Consider the following 19,667-nt stretch of genomic DNA (forward strand, 5'->3'; position numbering starts at 1 on the left):
CCTTTCCTTCTCTTTATGTCCTGTATAAACAGTATGTTTTGTCTGTCCATTGCACAAGAAACAATACTTTTCGCTGTATCCCAATGCATGTGGCAATAATGAATCAAATCAAAAATCAGGAAGGCAGTTTGGCTCAATTGAATTTATTCAGGGGGAATCTATAATTCCCCCTCATTACAGCTTTCAACTACTTCCAGTAGTCTGTCCAGAAAGTCATGTCAAATGTGGCTCACTCTGTGTTAAATCTGCCTTTGCCTAGTTTGAAGCTCTATTTCTTGTCCGCCAGTCTTGTAATTGAGAATGAAGTGATGTTCAAAGTATTCATACAATCATAGAATCCCTACAGTACATAAAGAGGCCATTCAGCCCATCGAGGCTGCAACAACCACAAATCTACCCAGGCCCTACCCCCACATCCCTACATATTTACCCACTAATCCCTCTAACCTACGCATCTCAGGACACGAAGGGCAATTTTTCTTTTTTAGCATGACCAATCAACCTAACCTGCACATCTTTGTTCCTCTGTGACACCATTCATGACCTAACATACAGCTGTTATCTCCCTGGATGGAATCACCAGTTTCTCTGATACTGGGAATGAAACAGTTAGACCTCTGACATGAGTTACGCTGGAACAATGAAGGCCAGAAGGAGATTTACTATTCAATTCAAAATTATGTAGGCTAGAATTCTCCAGCTATCCTCGCTGGCAGGATCTTCCAGTCCCGCCGATAGTGATAGTTAGGAGGGGGGTAACATGGAACAGGAAACCCTGTCGACAGCAGGATCACCAATGGCAAGCTGCCTCCACTGCTGCAAAACACACAGTGAGGGGGGTGGGGTGGGGGGGGTGCGGCAGCGGGCATGTAAAATCCCACCCATAGAGAATGGCTGGAATTCTCCAGCCAGTCACGCCTCACTGCTGCTGCCAGAGAGAATGGAGAATTTGGCACTCAGCTAGATCCCCATTCATTGCAGTGGGAGCAGAGAATCTCAGCCATGGGCAAGGCCAGAGAATCTGGCCCTTTAACAGGGAGAATAAACAAAGTGATAGGATATCACAATAAAATGGAAAAAATAAAAAATCCAATAATTGAGAATGGTGGCTCTATGCTTAAAGGAAAACAAGCTATTTTAAAAAAAGACAAATGGGGAGGGTTGATGGAACGAGGGTTTTGATGTGCTGATTTGCTTTGCAACATTGTGAACAAATGTTTACCCAAGGCAAGTTGGTAACAATGGGAATTAGTATCAAAAGTTCAAAAGGGATGGGGGTGAATTTGCCATTTACGTTCTAAAAGATAATCAAATGTAATAAGTATTTGAAAAGTGTTGCATGCATAAGGGGGCATAAAAAGGAAAGACCGTATATCAGAAGCAAATTCACACTATGCAAAGAAATTGTTTTGAGATCTAAGCTTGCACAAGAAGCTGTACCCATTCCCAACAAGCTGTGCCTGTTTTGAGAAGCTAGTTTGTCTCCATTCTAAATCAAAAAGCAACTCCAGAAGATAGCATGACTGGTGTGGTAATTATTGCTGAATTTGCTCAAAGTTTTAAAACCGATGGGATGTTGTTTGGGAAGCTTTAGCTTTGAAGTTATGTAAATAGAGGGGTTTGGAATTGGGAAAGTATAAATATATTGTCAGTAGCCATTAATGTAGTTAAATGAATTTTCAGTTGACTTTGTGTGTTTTACTATTTAATAAGAACATAAGAAGTAGGAGCAGGATTTGGCCATCTGGCCTCTCGAGCCTGCTGATCTTTTTGTAGATTCAGCTCCACTTACCCGCCCGCTCACCATTACCCTTAATTCCTTTACTGTTCAAAAATTTATCTGTCCTTGCCTTAATAAACATTCAATGAGGTAGCCTCAACTGCTTCACTGGGCAGGGAATTCTATGGATTCAGAACCCTTTGGGTGAAGAAGTTCCTCCTCAACTCAGTCCTAAATCTGCTTCCCCTTATTTTGAGGCCATGCCCCCTAGTTCTAATTTCACCTGCCAGGGAAACAACTTCCCTGCTTCTATCTTATCTACTCCCTTCATAATTGTATATGTTTCTATACCATCTCCCCTCGTTCTTCTGAATTCCAATGAGTCTCTCCTCATAAGCCAACCCTCTCAACTCTGGAATCAACCTAGTGAATCTCCTCTGCACCCCCTCCAGTGCTAGTTTATCTTTTCTCAAGTAAGTAGACCACAACTGTACACAATACTCCAGGTGTGGCCTCACCAGCACCTTATACAGCTGCAACATAATCTCACTGTTTTTAAACTCCATCCCTCTAGCAATGAAGGACAAAATTCCATTTGCCTTCTTAATTACCTGCTGCACCTGCAAACCAACCTTTTGTGATTCATGCACAAGGACACCCAGGTCCTTCTGCACAGCAGCATGCTAAAATTTTTTATCATTTAAATAATAGTCCATTTTGCTGTTATTCCGACCATCTGTTTTGCTTAAAATCATCACAAGAGTCTGGGGCGTCAACCATAAGAACGTAAGAACATAAGAAATAGGAGCAGGAGTAGGCCATCTAGCCCTTCGAGCCTGCCCCGCCATTCAATAAGATCATGGCTGATCTGAAGTGGATCAGTTCCACTTTCCCGCTTTCTCCCCATAACCCTTAATTCCCTTGTCTATCAAAAACCTATCTACCCGTGACTTAAATATATTTAGCGAGGTAGCCTCCACCACTTCAACGGGCAGAGAATTCCAGAGATTCACCACCTTTTGAGTGAAGAAGTTCCTCCTCAACTCTGTTCTAAACTGCACCCCCCTTATCTTGAGGCTGTGCCCTCTAGTCCTGCTGTCCTTTCCGTACGGGAAGAATCTCTCTACCTCTACCCTATCCATCCCTTTCATTATCTTATACGTCTCTATAAGATCCCCCCCTCATCCTTCTAAACTCTCAACGAGTACAGACCCAGTCTATTTAGTCTCTCTTCATAGTCTAACCCCCCTCATCTCCGGTATCAGCCTAGTGAACCTCCTCTGCACTCCCTCCAAGGCCAAAATATCCTTGTGCAAGTGCGGCGACCAAAGCTGCACACAGTACTCCAGCTGCGGCCTCACCACTGACCTTCACATCTTTCCTCCCATTTGACCAAACTGCAAAACACAGCTGAGAGCAGCCAGTGCAAAGTTCCCTTTTGAAATACCCAAACATTTGACATTAACATTAGCGCTAATGCTTTAACAAAAGATTATTTCCTCCAGTTGTCAAGTCAAAGTTGAGGATCACCAATTTCAAATTGCTGATAAGGAAACAGAGATACAAGTTAGGAGAAATCTATTTACTTTTCTTCAAAGGGAAAAGAATTTGAAGCTAAGGGAAGTTAGAATTCCCGTCCTCGAATATTTCAGTAAACGAGTGCATAATCTGTACTGAGTTAACTGGTTTGTGCAGTTTGTCCAATTGCCCAAAATACACGACGAAATGTCACCAGTCTGAAACATTAACTCTGCTCCTTACAGATGCTTTATGACTTGCTGAGTATTTCATGCATTTTCTATTGACATTGAGCGCTTCCAGAACAAAGAACAAAGAAAGGTACAGCACAGTAACAGGCCGTTCGGCCCTCCAAGCCTGTGCCTATCGTGATGCCCCAACTAAACTAAAAAAACCTTCTGCCTTACTCAGAGCTTATTCCTCTATCCATGTCCCCATCCAGATGCCTCTTAAATGTTGCTAATGTGCCTGCTTCTGCCACCTCCTCTGGCAGCCCGTTCCAGGCACCCACCACTTTCCGTGTAAAAAAACTTCCCCCGCACATGTCCCTTAAACTTACCCCCTCTCATCTTGAACATGTGTCCCTTTGCAACTGACACTTCCACCCTGGGGAAAAGCCTCTATCTACTCTGTCTATGGCTCTCATAATCTGTATGATCGACATCTATATTTTTTTTTCCTTACCGCCCACACCTAATCAATACCTAGCAACTGCTGCTTCTGGTGCACAGGTGAGTATGGGGTGAGCAGGTTGAGGCTGGGATGGGGCAGGGGAAAGGCAGTGATATGGGGTGGTCGGGGCGGGGGGGAGTGGATTCAGTGACTGACGCTATTTTAACTGTTTCTGTCCCGTTTCCACCACATAAGGGCAATTAATATCAGAGGCAAAACCTTCAATGAAACCCATGGATACTTCCTCATTCCTGGCTGCTCCTCTGCTCTTGCCAATGGCTAATTGTATGAAGTAATGAACTGTCAGAGTGGGAAATGTGTGAGATGTTTTAATACCAACCACACAGCTGTAATATTGCATACTATTAAAAATTGAAAAGAGGTTAAAAATGACAAGTGTCACATGGAACACAGGAATGTTAGAACATAGAACATAACAGCGCAGTACAGGCCCTTCGGCCCTCGATGTTGCGCTGACCAGTGGAACCAATCTAATGACCCTCTAACCTAAACTATTCTAATATTATCCATATGCCTATCCACTGACCATTTGAACGCTCTTAAAGTTGGCGAGTCCACAACTGCTGCAGGCAGGGCATTCCACGCCCTTACTACCCCCTGAATAAACAACCTACCTCTGACATCCGTCCTATAACTACCACCCCTTAATTTAAAGCTATGTCCCCTCGTGTTAGCCATCACCATCCCAGGTAAAAGGCTCTCACTGTCCACTCTATCCAATCCTTTGATCATCCTGTATGCCTCAATTAGGTCACCTCGTAACCTTCTTCTCTCTAATGAAAATAACCTCAAGTCTCTCAGCCTTTCCTCATAAGACCTTCCCACCATACCAGGCAACATCCTGGTAAACTTCCTCTGCACCCTTTCCAATGCCTCCACATCTTTCTTATAATGCGGCGACCAGAACTGTACGCAATACTCCAAGTGCGGCCGCACCAGAGTTTTGTACAGTTGCAACATGACCTCACAGCTCCGAAATTCAATCCCTCTACCAATAAAAGCTAACACACCGTATGCCTTCTTAACAACCTTATCAACCTGGGTGCCAACTTTCAGGGAGCTATGCACATGTACCCTGAGATCTCTCTGCTCATCAACACTACTAAGAGTCCTTCCATTATCCCTATATTCTGTACTCCTGTTACTCTTACCAAAGTGAATCACCTCACACTTTTCCGTATTAAACTCCATCTGCCACCTCTCGGCCCAGCTCTGCAGCTTATCTATGTCCCTCTGCAAACTGTAACATCTATCCTCCCTGTCTACAACTCCTCCAACTTTGGTGTCCAACTTTGGTTAGGTCGCATAGAGAGACAGGTAGTATTGAGGAAGCAGGGGGGCTGCAGAAGGACTTGGACAGGTTAGGAGAGTGGGTAAAGAAGTGGCAGATGGAATACAATGTGGAAAAGTGTGAGGTTATGCAATTCAGAAGGAGGCACAACTATTTTCTAAATGGGAAAATGCTTAGGAAATCAGAAACACACAGGGACTTGGTGCTCTTTAAGTTAACGTGCAGGTTCAGTCAGCAATTTGTCAAGAGGGCTAGAACGCAAGAATAGGGATGTAGTTCAGAGGCTGTATAAGGCTCTGCTCAGACCCCATTTGAAGTACTGTGAACAGTTTTGGACCCCATATCTAAGGAAGGATGTGCTGGCCTTGAAAAGGGTCCAGAGGAGGTTCACAAGAATGATCCCTGGAGCTTGTTGTATGAGGAACAGTTGAGGACTCTGGGTCTGTACTCGTTGGCGTTTAGAAGGATGCGGGCAGTTCTTATTGAAACTTACAGGATACTGTGAGGCCTGCATAGAGTGGACATGGGGAGAATGTTTCCACTAGTAGGAAAAACTCGAACCAGAGGGCAGAACCTCAGGATAAAGAGATGATCCTTTAAAACAGAGATGAGGGGGAATTTCTTCAGCCAGAGAGTGGTGACTCTGTGGCATTCTTTGCCGCAGAGGAGGCTGGGTCATTGTATGTCTTTAAGACCGAGATAGATAGGTTCTTGACTAATAAGGGGATCAAGAGCTATGGGGAAAAGGCAGGAGAATGGGGGTAAGCAAAATAACAGGCATGATTGAATGGCAGAGCAAACTCGATGGGCCAAGTGGCCTAATTCTGCTCCTGTATCTTATGGTCTTATTAATGAATTCTTATCTTTTATTTTATTGTATTTTGACTTTCAACAGGTGGAAAAAAAATCAGCAATCAAAATAAAATTGCAGGGAAAGAGACCATTTCCTTCCAGACCAGCCTTTCTGACAAAGCTACTCCAGCTGTCTGTGATGTCTATCCACTTTTCGTTACTGTTTGTCTGGTAAGAAATTGCCTTGGAAATGAATTATTAATTTAATTCTGTGAAACTAAAAGTGCTGTTACTGCCATGGTTGTTGAATCACATCGCAGTACAGCAGCTGGAATGCAAACATGATGGAGTTGAGTGATCTAAAGATTTCATTTGAATTGTCACATTGCAATCATAAATATTTGTTTGGGTGTCTCCCTGGGCACTTGTTTTTACCCACAGCAGTTTTCCAAAGCAGATTGCTTTTTGTATTCCTCAGTCTGTAATGGTGCAAAGTGTAACCAAAAGGGAAGTGCTGGAAAATCTCAGCAGGTCTGGCAAGGAGAGAAAAGGTCATCTGGACTCAAAACATCAGCTCTTTTCTCTCTTTACAGATGCTACCAGACCTGCTGAGATTTTCCAGCAATTTTTCCTTTAATTTAGGATTCCAGTATCTGCAGTAATTTGTTTTTATTATATGGTGCAAAGTGTATTTGAATCAAGCAGGGCAACGTTAGGTAAGGTAGCAGTTGAGCTGTGGCACAAATTTCTAAATACAGAGCCACACAAAGGCTATTTCTGCACTCACTTCGACTTTTCTGTTATGTTTCAAACTGTCAATGTATGCTAACAGCAAATGTTACTGTGGCAATTCCCAGCCCACAAGAGCCAGAATGTGACTCTATCTTTAGCTGTTGTCCATTGGAAAACTAAGTTTCCAGGTGACTTGTAGATATTGAAATCTGAATCCATTTCAATTCTTCTAGTTTAAGGGCTTTAGGAAAAAACAGAAATGAAGTTGTGCTTACATAGAACAAACTTCAAACATCCCAGAGCTCAATTGCTGCTGTAATGTGGGAGACAATTCCAATACTTACAAAACCATATGAAGTTACAACAGATGAATCACAATCTAAGTTGCTCCTAAGCGTTATCTGACACAAACAGCACAAACCACTTGTAGGAGCAGGAAAGCAATGTGTTCAAATAACAAGCAACATATTCTGCTGGACCAAAGCTCTGATACTGTGCTGAGTGCAACACCTTTCAGCAAAGTGTATTCTACAGCACTGGCAGCTTTTAACAGAAAACCTACACACAGTAACAAACTTGGAACTAGTCTGAAACTAGTCAGGATGTAACCCTGACCCAGGCCACCCAGAGAACCCTGCTGCATTTATCACAAAAGTTATAGAGGAAGTAAAGTTAACAGTTTGCTTTTGTTTTATGTGGCGATTATGTTAGCATCAAGTCGCATTAAACTACAGACACCACAAACCACATAGACTTCAATTTGTGGACTATTGTGTTTACAGCCAACAATTAAGCTGCCACTGAAAAACCCAAAATCATGTTCCCTTGTCCAATCATATAGTTTTCTTTTAAAACCATGTGCCAGATTATAGTTGGAATCCTCCAGACATAAAGAAATTGAGGATCACAGCGACTTCCCGGTCCGAAACCTAGCTTGGATCACAGGTCTATCCATAGGTCAAATATTCCAGGGTTGGCCACCTGTGTCCATTTTCCAATTAAAGATGGCGGGCAGGTTCTGGAACTGGGAGTGCAGGACATTGTGATCCACTCCAATGGACTCCAACAAAGCCACTGAGACACCAGTGGGAGCACAGGTCAGACTGATGGGTCAGGGGAGAAACTCTGGAGCTGCCATTAATGTTGGTGGAGGGGATGGAAAATTTGCATTTGGCCAATACAGGCATCCAGCCCCACAACTGAATCACTCAATGGCAAGGTGGTGTTATGGCAGATAGCCATAACAGACCTTCTCAAGGGCAGCTAGGAATGGGCAATAAATGATGGCCAGCCAGCAACGCCCCTGTCTCACAAATAAGTGAAAAAAAGCAACCTTGTCATTTGCTACTGGTTAGTTCTTAGTAGTTCCCAAGAATCCAATGTCCTGCTGTAAGGTGAGCTCCTCTCACCAGCCAGGGAGCAGACAAAGCAGGCACCTTTCATATGGTCTCATTGCAATGGCTGAATGCACGATAATTGCCCCTGTCAACATAGCGACATAGTCAGGAAGCTCACCTCCAGCACAAACTTATGAAGCCGATCCGAGGTGTGAGTACCCCCCTCCCCAGCTCCACCCCCCCCCCCCCCCCCCTGCCCTCCACCCCCCGCCTCTTCAAAGCAGCTCAGAAGATTCTGCCTTTTCCACAGAGAAAATATTTGGGAATATTTTCCAAGCATTAGCTGCTAACAAAACCATATAAAAAGGTCAGACTAAAGGGTAAATGTTTGTCCAAGTTGCAATTGTCTGTCACTCCTCACAAATACAGACTCTCTGGTACATTCCAGGCCTGAGAGCAATCGTCAGGAGTGGAGATGCCAGGTGAGCTTTTAACCAAAACGTAACTTCCATTCGCACCGACGGGAGAGGCGCGAGTGGAGCCAGGCCCAGTGTCTGCTTTGTTCATCAGGGCCAAACTTTATTCAGCAATTCCTGAACAGATGTTAGGAGCTGAATTTACATAGCCTAGCACCCAAGAAAATGATCCCACAACATTAGTAACAGGAGCAATATAAGAATATAAGGACATAAGAAATAGGAGCAGGAGTAGGCCATCTAGCCCTTCGAGCCTGCCCCACCATTCAATAAGATCATGGCTGATCTGAAGTGGATCAGTTCCACTTTCCCGCTTTCTCCCCATAACCCTTAATTCCCTTGTCTATCAAAAACCGATCTATCCATGATTTAAATACATTCAACGAGGTAGCCTCCACCACTTCAACGGGCAGAGAATTCCAGAGATTCACCACCCTTTGAGTGAAGAAGTTCCTCCTCAACTCCGATCTAAACTGCCCCCCACCTTATCTTGAGGCTGTGCCCTCTAGTCCTGCTATCCTTTCTAAGCGGGAAGAATCTCTCTACCTCTACCCTATCCATCCCTTTCATTATCTTATACGTCTCTATAAGATCCCCCCCTCATCCTTCTAAACTCCAACGAGTACAGACCCAGTCTATTTAGTCTCTCTTCATAGTCCAACCCCCTCATCTCCGGTATCAGCCTAGTGAACCTCCTCTGCACTCCCTCCAAGGCCAATATATCCTTCCGCAAGTGCGGCGACCAAAGCTGCACACAGTACTCCAGCTGCGGCCTCACCAGTGCCCTGTACAGTTGCAGCAAGACCTCCCTACTTTTATATTCTATCCCCCTCGCTATAAAGGCCAGCATCCCATTCGCCTTCCTGACCACCTGCTGCACCTGCAGGCTGGGTTTTTGCGACTCGTGCACAAGGTCCCCCAGGTCCCTCTGCACCATAGCATGCTGCAGCTTTTCGCTTTTTAAATAATAATCCCTCCTACTATTACTTCTGCCAAAGTGGATAACCTCACACTTGCCAACATTATACTCCATCTGCCAGGTCCTCGCCCACTCGCTCAGCCTATCCAGATCCCTCTGCAGACTTTCCACACCCTCCACACAATTTGCTATTCCACTCATCTTCGTGTCATCAGCAAATTTCGTCACCCTACACTCAGCCCCCTCCTCCAGATCATCTATATAAATGGTAAACAGTTGAGGCCCCAGCACCGATCCCTGGGGCACTCCACTAATCACCAATATCTATGCAGAAAAGCAGGTTCAATGCTTGGAACCTTGGTTGCAATTTCCCCCCCAAAAAAAACCTAAGGGCTGGGATTCTCCAACCTCACTCGCAGCTGGGGTTCTCCTGTCCCACTGCAGTGAACAGAGATTTGTCTGAGCGCCAAATTCTCCATCCTCTTTGGCAGCTTAGGTGGGGCATGAATGACCAGGGAATCCCAGTCCAAATCTCCTACCAGCAAGAATACCGGAACAATCCGCACTGGTCTCTTAGGCTTGGTCCAGGTCGCAATCGTCCCACACTCCGTCAATTTTTGGGGTGTTGGTGAAGTGCGTGCTGGTTCTGGGAGGGGCAGGACCTAAACACACCAGTGAGTCCAGCTGCAAAGTGCGCTGGCGCCATTTTGAAAGGACGCTCCACTCTCACACTGCAGTGGGAGGGCGATTCTTCCCTCACTAACGTTATCCCATTGGTGGCATGTTTCCTCACCCTCTTCCTGAAAGGGATCACCAGCATTGGGGCATTGTAAGGAGTGCACAAGTCAGGAATGTTATGGAATATTCCACACTTGCCTGGATGAACGCAACTCCAATAACACTCAAAATCTGACACCATCCAGGACAAAGCAGCCCACCACATCCCTCCACCACCAACACATAAGGGCAACAGTGTGTACAATTTACAAGATGCAGCAACTCACCAAGATTCCCCGAACTTTCCAAACTCATGACCAATGCCATCCAGAAGGACAAGGGCAGCAGACACAAGAGAATACCACCATCTGAAAGCTCCCCTCCAAGCCACTCACCATAATTGGAAATACATCATCGTTCCTTCACCGGGTCAAGATCCTGGAACTCCCTCACTAACAGCACTATGGGTGTAACTACATCCATGGACTGCAGTGGTTCAATGAGGAAGCTCATTGCCACCTTGTCAAGGGCAATTAGAGATGGTCAATAAATGCTGGCCTAGACAGTGTCGCCACATCCCATGAATATTTTTTTGAAAATGAATAAACTCTTGCCAGCTTGATTGTAGACAGCCTCTCTAAATTGGATGGCTTTCCCCAGAGTGAGAGCAATTTTAAAACTTGGGTGTATCCAAGAAGAGTATCTGGAATGTGCAGAAATCAATCTCATGCACAATGATAGACAAGGAAGCCAAGGGTTATGGGGGTGTGGACAGCAAGGTGGAATTAGACCACAACCAGATCAGTCATGATCTATCGAAGGGTGGAGCAGACTCAAAGGGCCGAATGGCCTACTTCCAAATCTAAGCTCTTAAATCTATGTTCTACCCAGGCTGTGTGCAACTGGACAATGCAAAAACTGGTCAAATGTCAAATTATCCTTTGCAAACAAAAGGTTACAAATTAATTGCTGTTGGAAAATCATTTCTCAGCACAGAAAGACATAGCACAGTCAAATGAGCATCAAAGTAACCATCATTTCCCTTGTAAAACTTACTGTTAATTTAAATGTGTACCCACTTGCCTTTACACTTAGAAATGTTACTGGAAGCGTAATGTGTCTCACACGAGCGACTTGTGCTAACCTTCTCTGTAGTGTTTATATCGAGCGGCTGTGTGCGGTATACAGATATTGCAACACTGTGTCAGGATAAAGGTGCTTCCTCAACCCCAGAATCGTCAGGGGACAAAAATGTCGACAAATGCTTCAGCAGACATTTTTCATGGAACACATATTCTCAGTCCAACAGATTTATTCTTGCAATTGAAATAGTGCTGTCACTGCAGAAATCAACAACCGTCAGTGATATCCATCTCTCCCCCACTACCCTCCCCTCCTCAAGCTTTCTAGTATCAGGTAAGTACCGGAATTCATGATCCAGAATCCCAGTCTTCCTGGGTCATCCCATGTCGACTGCATGGAACTGTGATGGTTGATGAGTATGCCATGATTTATGATCTGTACAAAAACAGCTTGTTCATCCTTTGCTGCAAAAACAAATCAACTTTATTCACTAACTAGAATCACACCTAGAAAGCCCAGCGAAACAAAGAGGAGCGTTTTTCATGTGGACACTGTGTATGTTGCGCTGCCTGGACATTTCAATCATTCTGCCAATGGATCTGAACGATAATGATATTTGTATTCAGTCCAAAATGTCCTCTTTGAAATTTGTTAGCGGATGCAATTTAAATGGTAATGATCAAACATTTTTCAGATCAACACTGATCTCAGTTTCAGAAAGCAGGCAGAAAATGCAATGTGCAACCACACAACAGGAAGAAAATAAATAACTGTGCATAAAAACAGACAATGTGCAATAAAAGTGTCGAAGTTAAACAGATTAGGATTTCTACTTGTAGAAATGAAGCATAACATCGGACCATTAGCAAAGGGTAGAAAGTGACGGGAACACAAGCCTACAGCTTTACTGTTGGGGATTAATATGATGTGTGTTAGGGTTAGGGTTAGGGGTATTGACAGAAATCCAGATTCCTACAACCAGCTATACGGATCCATTTTCTCATTTACGTGGCAGAAGTGCAGAGGTTATGGTTAGAATCTTCTTCTTAAAAAAAACCCTAAGGCTGGAATTTCTGGTGTGTCCCCTCTCCCCCCAACCCACCGCTGCCAGCGAGAATGGAAAATTTGATGCTCAGCGAAATCTCTGTTCACTACAGCCGGACCAGAAAATCCCGCTGGCAGGAACAGCTGGAAAATTCCACCCAAAGTGTGATAATAGTGAGAATATCAGAGTGATTCACGCCAGTGCATCAGGGGCACTCCACCCTGCATTCATCCCACACTCTTCGGAGAATGGTGAATTGCTTGCCGGAACTAGGTGGGGGAGTGGGGGGTTGGTAGCAGGGCCTAAACGCACAGATGAGCCGGCTGCAGGGCACTCAGGCACCATTTTGCACAGGTACCAGATCTCCTGGTCTCACAGCGCACTGAGAGACGCCTCCCTCCCCCCACAGACAAAAAGGCCATTTTCAGCAAACCTTTTAACCCTAGTTTTGAATTAACAATCAACAGGTTAAAACACGGTACAAAAGAGTTTTCTAGATTTGCCTCAGTGGAACGGTAGCCTCATTAACTTGAGATGGTCAGGGATCATTAATATAAAATTGCATTCTTCACCTGAGAAAGAAAAAATACTAAATTACTCAAAACAAGAACATAGTCTTAACAGTTAAAATAAAATTATTTATTTTAATCATTTGTCTCCCCCTTGATCTCTGCACCAATGCTTCATCTACCCCTCAACTGACCAGGGCTTTAAAGTCCAACTTGTAACCCTCAGAGGAGGAATTAGTCTTCACTGTTCATCACCTGAAGAGCACAGAATCCTGAGCTGTGTGAAGACTTACAGGACATTTGTCATTGCTTCCTATCACTACTGATCCTCCCTTTGCTTCCACACTCACCCAGCCTTAATTGTCCATTGACATTAAAAGAACGTTATTTTTAGGATCTTAGAATCCCTACAGTGCAGAAGGAGAGCGTTCGGCCCATTGAGTTTGGACCGACCCTCTGAACAACATCTCACCCAACCCAGCCTGTCCCATCCCAGCGACCCAGAACATTCATCATAGCTAATCCACCTAACCTATCCACTAGGAGCAATTTAGCACAGCCAATGCATCTAATCTGCATGTATTTGGAGTGTGGGAGGAAGCCAGAGCACCTGGAGACATGGGGAGAGCATGTAAACTCCACACAGTCACCCAGGTTGGAATCGAACCAGAATCCCTTGCACTGTGAGGCAGCAATGCTAACTACTGTGCCACTGTGCTGTAGAAATCACGGGGCCATCCTTTAAGTCCAACTTGCCAAATAGCATTTTTTAAAGATATTTTCCAGCAGTGCCCTCACAACCATCTTGTCAGGAACATAGAAAAAAAAATGTGATACTGACTCTTAACACTACTGTCATCACTTCATTATCACTGTCTCACATCCATTACACAGGCAACAATGCAAAATACATTCTCAAAAATGTATTCTTACTGTTTGAAAGACTGACTACAAACAAACACCAATGAGGAAATTTTAGCTACATTTCTCCATTTGGGAAGCTGACGGGATTGGGTGGAATATTGGTTTTATATCCTGCCTGACCAACTAACACTGGGTGTGAGTATAATTAACATTCCACCTGGTCCCATGGGTTTTCTATCCAGTGACCCCTCTGAAAACTGGGTCCCAGATTTATCAGTGCTATTTTAACACTGATGGAAACAGTTTCTGTTCTCATCCTATTTCCCTCTGGTTGGTGGGAAAATCTGGAAAAGGGAAACAGTCCTAAAATTAGAACTAGGCTTTAGGAAAGTATGTAGGGTTACAACGATATACAACATGGAACAAGCTCTTTGGTTCAGTCAGACCATGCTGGTGTTTATGCACCACTTGAACCTCCTGCTATCCTTCCTCATCTGTGTCTATCGCCGTAACCGTCTATTCCCTTCCCCACAACCACCTGTTCCCCTTACATTAAACCATATACCATTCATTTCAACCACTCCCTGCAAGTTCCACATTCTCACCACTCATTGGGTAAAGAATGTTCTTCCGAATTCTCTTATCAGATTCCTGGTAACTATGTTGTGACATAGCTTCTACTTATACTCTTCACTACAAGAGTAAATATTCTTTCTGTATATCAAAAATATACTTGAGAAGCACTCTTCACAAAATGTTGGATTGGAATCTAGAAACCTGACCCCCTAAAAGCTGAGAACTTCAGATCAATTGAAATTTTCAAGACTGAGATGGGTTTATTGGTTAAAGATCTAGTATAGGTGGGTGATAGTGCAGATCAGCCATGGCCTAGTTGAATGGTACATGCAATACAGCTTACTCATTTTCCTGTTTCACTATCTTTCACAGCTACTAATTACTAACATACAGGCCTGACCAATAAAGTGGGCAAACTGTAATAAACTAAAAACTGGTATTAACGTATAGCAAACAATACCATAAAAGGTCACTAAAATTCCTCAAAAAGGGAAACTCAATTTATAGAAACATAGAAACTTGAACCAGGCCATTTAACCCTTTGAGCCTGTTCTGCCATTCATTTTGATCATGGCTGCTCATCAAATTCAATATCCTGATCCCCCCTTCCTCCCATATTCCTCGATCCCTTTAGCCCGTAGAGCTATATCTAATTTTTTTTTTAAATCAGACAACATTTTTTGCCTCAACTACATTCTGTGGTAGTGAATTTCATACATTAACCATCCTCTGCTTCTCCTCACTTCAATCCTAAAAGGTTTACCCCTTATTCTCAAAATATGACCCCCTAGTACTAGATTCCCCCACCATTGGGAACATTCTTTCTGAATCTATCCTGTCTAACCCTGTTAGAATTTTATATTTCTATGAGCTCCCCTCTCACTCTTCTAAACTCCAGTGAATATAATCCTAACCGACTTAGTCTCTCCTTATATGACAGGCTTGCCATTCCAGGAATCAGCCTGGTAAACCTTCATTGTACTCCCTCAATAGGAAGGATATCCTTCCTCAGGTAAGGGGACGAAAACTGCACACAATATTCCAGGCCTTACCAACACCCTATACAATTGTAGTAAAACATCCCTATCCCTAAACTCTAATCCTCTCGCTATAAAGGCCAACTATTTGCTTTCTTCTTAACTTTTATATTGACAATTCTTCAGAATAACATAGTTTTCTGCAATAAAATAACCAATATTGATGAGTCATTTGGCAATTTAAATTTAAAAATCAAGTTATAAACTACACGTGGTTGGGAATAATTACAAATCAATTTCACAGATGATGTTATATTCTGCAGGTTGCAGGAGCAGAGGTCAACTGTAGCTCACTATGTCCGTTTTACAACTTTTTAGTGATATTGGATGAGTGGTGATTAAATTTGAGGCATTAAGCTGTACAAGAGTTGGACTATTTCTTTCAAACAGGTCATTGGTTTACAATGAAAGAATGCAAAGACAAAATCTAGAACAATCTATATGATTCCTAATACCACATATTAGCCACCCCAAAAATATCAACATACATAAAGGCTTAAAAAGCATTCATGTTGCCAAACCAGAAACAGGCCAGGCCTAAAATTCAACTTTAAATAATTGCATATTAAAGATACTTTCACGAGTCTAAATTTATGCGATTACTTTATGCTAAATTTAAGGCATTTTTGTGAAACGATGTTTTTGTCTGAACGATAGCAATCTACAGAATCACAGAATTCTTACAGTGCAGAATGAGTCCATTCGGCCCATCGACACTGCACCAGCTCTCCAAATGAGCAATTCACCAAGTGCCATTCTCCTGTCCTCTCCCCAATAGTTTTTTTAAATAATCATCCAATTCCCTGTTGAACGCTTCGACTCAATCTGCCTCTACCACAGTCTCATGGAGTGGATTCCACACCTGAGCCACTCGCTGTGTGAAAACAGTTTTTCGTCACATCACTTTTGTTTATTTTGCCAATGACTTTAACTTTGTGCCCTCTCATTCTCGATATTCTGCAGTGGAGGCTCTGTCTCAGTTGATTGCGCTCAAAGCCGGAAGCTGTTTCTTTAAGACTTAAACCTGAAAAGCAAAGCCACCGATACTGAGGAAGTCGCGGACTCCCTGAGATGACATAATAAACTAAGGGCCTGTCTGACCTTTCAAATGAATGTTAAACATCCCATGGAACTATATGTTGAAAAGGAGTAAGTGATTTATGCCTGGTGTCCTGACCAATGTTGATCCTCACTCATCATCCCAAAATCAGATTATCTGGTCATTATCACATTGCTGTTTGTAGGAGATTACTCCTACAATTTGGCTGCTGCATTTCCAACATTACAACAATGAAACATACTTCATTGGATGTAAAGGACTATGAGTCATCATGTGGTTGTGACAGGTGCTAGCTAAATTTTAGTGTTCCTCTCACTGACCAAAGGGTCAATATCTAAAATGTAACTTGTCTCTTCCCTCCACCACTGCTGCCTGACCTGCTGGCGGTTTCTAACATTTTGTTAGCTCTGACGAAGGGTCACCTAGACTCGAAACATTGGCTCTGTTCTCTCCCCATTTTCTATTTTGGTTCAGGGTTCCAGCAACTGCAGTTAGTTTATTTTGAACATTTTTTCCATCTAGCTTGAGCTAAATCAGATACAGCATAGGGTCGGATGCAAAACAAAACTTTTTCACCCTTCCCAAAGCACCATTTGGTCCACAATTCAAAGCAAAATCTTTCAGAGTCATACAGTCAGAGAGGTTTACAGCATGAAACCAGGCCCTACAGCCCAGCTTGTCCATGCTGCCTCTTTTTAACCACTAAGCTAGTGCCAATTGCCCACATTTGGCCCATATCCCTCTACACCCATCTAACTGTCTAAATGCTTTATAAAAGACAAAATTGTACCTACTACTACTGGCAGCTTGTTCCAGACACTCACAACTCTGTGAAAAAATTGTATCTCTCCCCTCTCACCTTAAACCTATGCTCTCTAGTTTCAGACTCCCCGACCTATTGCAAGCTCGTCCCCATGAACTCAGAGTGAGATGATCAATTTATGGTGAATTGAGAATTGCTTTGTACTCTGGACTTTCATTCCTGAGGAACAAGGATAAGATTATCCAAACTTTCTACGCATCCGTTCCCCACAGCTGGCAGAGAGAGAAGTTTTTATTCTATCAATCTCTATCAGAGATAATTTGCAGAGCCACCTTCCTAGAATATCAAAACAGTCTTCATAAATACTACTCTAAATGCCTTTCTCCCGTTTGCTCACAACCTTTAAACACATTACAATGCATCATTGCATTACTTACACACAAGGATGAAAGTGACTGGTGATTCTTGTCTGCTCAAATGAGAAATGAATTTCACGCGTTCATTTCCATATGGGAAACTATCCGGACCAAGATACAGCCTACAATCAGCAGGTTTAAACAATTACTATTTCCAAGTGGTCAAGGCAGAGAGTGGGGAATGAAATTGGCTGCTTCCGCTGTTGGGGTAGTTTGATGGTCAGATTCCGGGGCAAGTTAATCTCCCCCCGAATATTACTCCCCTGTGAAACTGGGGAAATAAACCCACTTATCTCGATTCAGTATCAGGTGTCCGCCATTCATCACTGCCTACTCTGACTGGCAAATTCTGGAGAAATAAATCAAACTTGACTAAATAAACGAAGACACTTCCCCCACCGTGTGTGTGCTGGAGAGTAACAGACCGTCTTGTTAGACATTGCGGAATTTAATGACAACTTGTTCAGCTTCAGCCACTGAGTGTAACAGTCTTTCAAAATATGTCTTGCTTCACACTCAACAGTCTGCGCTTGCATTTCCTGTAAGTCATTCGAACCAGATGAATACAGCAGTCCAGCTAACACTGAGCGTGGTACAAAAATACCCACACAAGTGTGAGGGCCATGGGGGCTCCGATACCTGGCTGTTTGAAATGTGACAGCTTTTATTTTGCACACGTGAATATCACAGTTGATCAGAATATCTTCTGCTTGGTTAGACCATGTGACAGGAAGGGCCAAGCATTGTTGTTTCCACTGTAGCAATGTATGTATCTAACACACTGTGACATCCATCCAGTCTGTAACTGGGTCCCTTCTGCTGCTTTCCTGGTTGGGTTTAATGTCACAATTAACAGAAATTGTTCAATGAAATGTGATTAAATGTTAAAAGCTGCTGCTACATGAATGTATCCGGACGGTTAGTAACGAATCAGAGATTACTGCTGAGGCAAACTGGGTTACATTTCTAGACAGATATATTGTAAATAATTCCGAACCTCTCTGCTGTATACAATCAGCAGCGGCTCTCTCTGTCAGGGACAGCGGAAATTAACAATGTTTTATTCAAACAGCGCCGGGCACTGGCTGAGGGAAGGATTTACCCCCTTTTCACATCACAACACTCACATCTCTGCTGTCCGGGATAGAGGGAATGGGGGAACAGCTCTTTCCCTGCGTGTGGGGAGGGAATTGCGGCCATAATCCGTGGAAATCTGTATCGGCCTCACAGAATCAACCTTCCAGAGGATTTTTAACCAGATCCAGAACCGTCATTTTACCATTTAAACATCATTGGCCATTATCACCAACTAGACCCATCCTCCTCGCTATAGGAAAACATCCTTACTGCAAAATCTCAAATCTGGGTACAACTTCATCTACAAACTCGGTATTATTTCCCAAATGCTCCTCAGAGCAGCAGCCAGCACAGCAGATGGATGTACAGTCAGTTTTAACAGAAGCGGTCAAGTTTCATGGAGATGCCTGTCCTTTCACCAGGCGGATTTAGTCATTACACAGATCCTGCCTGCTCTGGAACACAGCGCTTCCTGCACCACTCTGTCTGTCTCTCTGGTGTCTCAAACTCTTGCCTGATCCCTGAACCCGCTCCGTCTCTCTGTATTCACACCAACAGCTCGCTTACCTGGGAGCAGCTCCGCTGGCAGGCTCTCACAGCCTCCGAGGCTGCTGTGGGGTTCAGCTTCCTCCTCTCTTTCCCCTCTCTGCTGATGAATTTTCCGGAGAAGCTCAGGGCGCCCTCACAGCTCACTGAACTGCTCTGACTCACTCCACAACACAGGGGAAGCTGTAATCATACCACCCCCGCCACTCTCACACCATCGACTCTTCTGCACTCGCTTGCTGAAGACACAAGAGGCAATTTATTTCCAAATAATGCACAGTGCTTCTGCTTTGTCTTTTTTCTTAAAAAAAGACATTCCGGAGCAAAAACAAAATGCGTTCAAGTGAGAATAAATCGGCAACTGTGTGAACTTCCACCTCTCAATGAAATGCAATGAATATTTATATTTTTTGTCTTTTTTTTGAATGTCAGTCTCTCAGTGTGGAAGACTGGAGGAGATTTCTCAGAGCACTTCGGAAAGTATTAGGAACAGCCT

General features: G+C 43.5%; 1 protein-coding gene across 4 annotated transcripts in view; it reads right to left on the minus strand.

Annotated features, from left to right (window-relative positions):
* The window catches only part of yrk (Yes-related kinase), a 294,154-nt gene extending 274,832 nt beyond the window's left edge, over positions 1 to 19,322 (minus strand). For all 4 annotated transcript variants that reach the window (XM_080211587.1, XM_080211585.1, XM_080211586.1 and 1 more), the window contains exon 1: positions 19,193 to 19,322. The gene's annotated coding sequence lies outside the window, so the exon portion shown is untranslated. The remainder of the gene's footprint in view (positions 1 to 19,192) is intronic.
* Positions 19,323 to 19,667: the final 345 nt, after the last annotated feature.

This window comes from Carcharhinus amblyrhynchos, chromosome 24 (genome assembly GCF_965287045.1).
Source record: "Carcharhinus amblyrhynchos chromosome 24, sCarAmb.v2.hapA, whole genome shotgun sequence".
NCBI classification, from domain to species: Eukaryota; Metazoa; Chordata; class Chondrichthyes; order Carcharhiniformes; family Carcharhinidae; genus Carcharhinus; species Carcharhinus amblyrhynchos.